This window comes from Microcebus murinus, chromosome 26 (assembly GCF_040939455.1).
Source record: "Microcebus murinus isolate Inina chromosome 26, M.murinus_Inina_mat1.0, whole genome shotgun sequence".
NCBI classification, from domain to species: Eukaryota; Metazoa; Chordata; class Mammalia; order Primates; family Cheirogaleidae; genus Microcebus; species Microcebus murinus.
Window position 1 is genome coordinate 14,990,456 of NC_134129.1, and position 5,521 is coordinate 14,995,976.

Consider the following 5,521-nt stretch of genomic DNA (forward strand, 5'->3'; position numbering starts at 1 on the left):
ATATAACCAATGACCCTGACAGTCCAGAATTGTCACACTGGAAAGCAACGTGACCAGCTGACAGTCTATCCTTCAGGGACGCCTGTACACATTGAACAAGGGGGCCACCATGGATCCCTTAAAGAGCCTGTTCCTCCTTCACTGGCAGGGTGAGAAATATTACCTTGTCCACACCTAGACCTTCCTAATCTACCTTTTCAGCATAGATATGTGATATTCATTATGTAACCTCTGAGGCTCCATCCTTGGAGAGATGCTTTTTATAACATACTGTACACAGGGAGTCTGCCCAGTGCCTTGGACCAAAAGCCTGGCAACGATCATAGTAGGGCGTGGATGTGTGCTTTTTTAAGTAAATCAATAGAATCAGACATTCACTTACTTGATTTTTATAGGAAAGACTCTGTAAAATCCAAGCTGGATTTTTAAAAAACATGGTGGAAAATTTTATATAAACATTTATGTTAAAATCATCCCATGTGCAACTACAAGTCTAATATGCCATCATCCTTAATATGACCCTTCCCTTTGTACAATGGCCCTTGAGACATTCCTGCTAGATGGTATGTTCTGTGGGGAGGAACAATGTCAGCCTTGCTCACACTTATCAACCATGGCCCAGTACTGGGCCTAGATTACGGAGTGACTCAATGATAAGTGTGGAATGAATGAGTGAATGACCCTAGCTGATTATTTCTCTTTCAAATGGGCTGTCTATGCAGTGGTTCTCAGACTTCTGGATTTCTTAGACCAGTAACATTACAAAAAACATATATATAATGATGCTAACGTGGAGTTTGTCAACTGAGGACTAACAACACATAAACATCTCTATGATGATAACTTCATAGAAGAAGCCTTTTCTTTCTTTCTTTAACTTTAGAAAGATCGTTTATTATAAAAAGGCAGGAAAGAGCTGATCTGAGAATAAAAGTAAGTTCTTTAAATTCATCCTGTGTAGCTTTTAAAAGATTTATACGATGTCCTTATTTCTCCTTTTCATTGCAAACCAGTGAAAACTTTGTCATGGATTAGGACTGGTTCGTTGACCAGGGTTTGGAAGCCAGATGTAATTGAATGGTTTGCCTAAAATATTTTCTGGGATAAATCATTTTCTACCTTTTAATTCCCTGCCTAGTGTTTTGTACTGTATTAGTTGGTTTCTAGTTTGGAGCATTTAAAAAAGTCTCCATCCCTTTTAAATACAATAGATGAGATCTACATTCCCTCACCCCCCCCCCATAAGTTTAACTGTTTGCTTAAAATGCTTTCAGTTGTAATTATTTCCTTCTTTTTTTCTTCTCTGCCTTGTACTATCTGATTTTTGCTATTTTACGAGAGTGGCTTTAAGAGGTAAGCTCTCTTCCTTACCTTTGTCATCTTTGAAACTTATTGCTAGCATCTGGCATCCTCATAATTCCTTTTATTCAAGGAGCTTAACGTGCTTTGCATAGTATCACCTAATCCTCTAATCTAGCATTTTCTGCTTGGCGGAGAGGGAGGCAGGCATTTGTACTAAGGCCCAGCCTCGGTGATTTAGGAGTTTAACGTTTTCTATCAACTTTTCCCAAGTTGCAAGCTTTGGCTTGGAAGACTGTGAAGTTGAATGTCGGGTCAAGGTTGCTTTGGGGACACCTAAATACAGAAATTGCGGCTTCAGTATCCAGAGGCAAAAGCTACCTTTACAAAACAGCTTGGCTAAAAAGGGCCTGGGAATGTTTGTCCCTCTAGTGGTTCCATCTCATTTTCGCAAGGAAGATATGTGACTGTCTACAAGAAAATATTTACTGTTAACAGAAGATAGATTTACTGCCCATTGTAAGGAGAGGATAATATTAAAGGTATTATTTCTTCATGTAAAATTAATTTCATGATAGATGTATTCAGCGTTTTGCTTTGTTTTTCCTGGAAAGGAATGAATTCTGTTTCTGAGATGTCAAAGATAACAAACTGTGCTAAGAACACCACCTAGCGTTGAGCTTGGAAGTGACTGCTATATTAAACAAGACTAGCAATTTTAAGCTTTCTTCATCTGCTAATGTGAGAGTGTATTTTGAGTATGGTTTGCTGTGCTGATTGCTCATTTTTTCCTCAATAATTCCTTTATTTTGATTTTAAATTAATCACTTGTCAACAACTATGGAAGTGGTAAGAAACAGCTTACAGATATACTTGAAAATACTGAACTGACAGCTAAATTGAATAGAATACATCTTTGGGTAGTTCTTATTTTGTCATTTACTCCAATTACATTCAAAGTCTTTTATATATCACCTCTGTCTGAGCTGTGACAACTCTAACTGGGGCATCAAAAGGGATGGAAACCAGCTAATCTCTACTTCTACTTCTCTGCAAGCTTGGGCAGGGCAAAATGAGCCTCACAGTACAGAAAGTAGAATGCTCAACACAGTTGAATCAACATAAAGTGCCACCAAAAGAGAGGCATTGAACAAACATTTCAGGTTAGAAAATACTCCTAAAGACCTGTTTCTGACCAGAATTGGCAACTGTGAAAAATGGATTGGCTAGACAGCAGCCAAGAGAACCAGTACTGAACTGCAAGTCAGGAGACTGGGTTCTGGGCCTAAAATCCCAAATAACCAAAATCATTACTCAAAACCAACCACTGAACACCAGCTTGTGGGGAAACAAATGTGGCAGGTGACAAAATAACAATTAAGTACATGTACATATGCACACTAAAGTCGTATAGAAATAAAATCAAAACACTTTAGAATCAGAAGAAATCAGAGATCTTCTAATTAGTCTAACTGTGCCAGTGTACAAATAAGAAAACTTTGGAATAATTATTGTCAGTGAGCATTAGTATGAAAGGAATTAATTTTAACTCTCATATAAGACAATGATTTTTTTTAACATTTTCAATTTTATGTCTAATTAGATAGTGATCACATATATCACAAGATTACTAAATCAAGTAGATTTTTCTACTTTGTAATTCATGTCAAATTTAATAGTGTCTTCACTGATTCCCTGTCCTGAGAGAGAGTATTTTCATTTTCCCTCTTCCTTAAGAGTAACAACACACTTTCTGTAATCTTCAACTCCTTTAGTACCAAGGAGCCCTTCTTTATTTACTTCCGTATTTTTCTCAGCAGCTCTAATCTGAAGAAGTGTTTCCAGGATACTTTTTCCCGAGGAGCTATTTTTCCGTATATACTCTTCCATGTCTGCATCAGTCTTATTTATTTCCCCATTTTTTGGTTTTCCAAGACCTGTGGTATAAAACTGTTAGTAGATACATTCCACAATCATAATTCTGTCTCTTAAATGGACACCTGTTTTGATGGTAAGCACACCTGTGGTCTTACGATATGGCTCTCCTACAAGTTTAATAAGTTTCTTTTTGCATGGCCATCTAGGGATCCTCAAACTACCGTCCCACGGGCCACATGCAGCCCTCCTAGGACATTTATCCAGGCTGCCAGGTGGTTTTGCCCCCACTGCCTGTCCTGCTTAGCAGCGACTGGTCCCGGGCCCACAGTGCGCATGTGTGGAATGTGCCGCACTCTCCAATGGCCCTGCAACGGTTGGAGGGATGGTGAACTGGCCCCCTGTTTAAAAAGTTTGAGGACCCCTGGAACCCTTAGGGTAACTGCTCGTGCTTTGGGGTTTGAAAAGATAGATGGTCCTGATGAAACATAATGAGCAGTGTCAATTCCAATTGGAAAGTGCTTTTCGCATCTCCCATTGCTGTCTAGTGCAATTGGCCACTCAATGCAAAAACCTTTAAGAGCTTCACGGTGCCTTTTAATCGCTACAGGAGTCAAATGCAGAAAATTGGGGACCTTTCAAAGCCCTAGGTTTCCCGTCCTTTGCCCCCGGCACGCCAACCCATTCCAACAGGAAGGGGCCTGCAGAGGGTTTGCATGGCGCCGCACCAGGGGAAACGCGAGGCCAGTCCTGGTCAACGGCCATTTTTCTCTGTCCCAGGAGGTAGTCCCTTTCCTTTCGGCAGCCTTTCAGTTCTGGATGTTCTTTGCGGGCCGGGAGAGGCCGGGGACGCAGCGGTGGGGAATGCACGCAGGGTCCCGGCCCCCAAGCGGCAGCGGCCACTGCGCCTGCGCGGACGGCAAGCCGGAGGGGACAGGCGGGTCCGCCTCCCGGAAGTGAGACCGCTCATTCTCATTTTGCTTTGAAATTGAGTTTGCCTGGGACCCTGGGCTTTGTATTACTCATATTGTTGTGTGCTTTTCTTTTCCAGGTGCACGCACGAGCCCCAAATTCAGTTTTTATTGGTTTTAAGTGAGGATTGGCTCCGGTGTGGGTTCAGGGCTCCTGGACTTTGATCATTGGGGTCTCAGCTGTCATCGCTTCCAAGGAGCCTTCCATGGTCTCTCCTCCAGTCTCGTTTTCTGCTGTGGGCTGGTGGCCCCATCTTTCCATTTTTAAAGACTCTGTACGTATATTTTTATTCTTGTCACTCTGAAGTGTGATTGGCTAGTCACTCGTTTCTCATCCAACGGGGAGCACATTCCTCGAGGGCATGTGGCAGGTCTCAGGGTTCGTGTCTCACCTTCGACATCAATGTGGTGGACTGGAACGAATGAATGAATGAACCCATGAATGAATGAAAACGGTTTTCTAAGTAAGGTTGAAGGGCAAGGCTAATTTGTTTTCTTTGTAACTCCCAGCTCTCTCCTATGCTCAGCAAAGTATTAAACCTGAAGCGTCTGAATTTAATAACACTAACAACTCTATGTAAGATCTTAGCAGGATAATCAAAATCACGGTTTGAGGGCAAAACCTTGAATTCAAAGGTGAAAGAAGCTTTGATGACGGTTGGCATGCATCTGCCTTTAAGAATTGAATGCCCTGCCCCCTCTCGTAACTTTACAAACCAGAACATAACTGTGTTTTTTTTTTTTTTCTTATGCCAAGGTTCAAATACACCCTGACCCGTGAAAAATGAGCTCACGTGCAGCAGGGCCCAAGCACAGAACTACTAGAGGGATAGAAATGAGAGTCAGGTAGAGGGATGATCTCCTTTGAGGAAGATCCGGTTCTCCTTCCTGGACCCACTGCCGACCTGGGATAGGTTGCTGATCATTCCCTGAAATTAAACAATTTAATCTTCCTGTTTCTTAAAGAGAGATCCTCCTTATCCAAAGCTAAAGACGTGGTCCAGGACCAAAGTTTGCTCCCCACTGCACACACAAGCTCGAGACCTCTTGCTTCTCACATTGAATAGAAAGATCTGTTCCTACAGCTGTCAGACAAAAAGCATTGTGGAGTTTGTAATAATTTTCCAGAAAACTGATGGGTCATGATTTGAGGAAGACAGAGGCTGATCTTTTTGAAAAAAAAAAGGAGCAGTCTACACATCCTGCCTATTGTGAGGCATGAATAATCCTTAAATGGGTTAATAGAGTAAATAATTTAGCTAGGGATGTGGTCCACCATTTGGAACAGGATTGAATCACTTATAGAGGGTGAAAATACTTCTGTTCAGCTTAAGATAATTAATCCCATGTGTAAGATTGCTCAAAATTACCTGATC

General features: G+C 41.5%; 1 pseudogene; it reads right to left on the minus strand.

The window, feature by feature from the left end:
* Window positions 1-2,960: 2,960 nt before the first annotated feature.
* Window positions 2,961-4,041, minus strand: LOC105867838 (small ribosomal subunit protein mS35-like; annotated as a pseudogene).
* Between the last annotated feature and the right edge of the window lie 1,480 nt (window positions 4,042-5,521).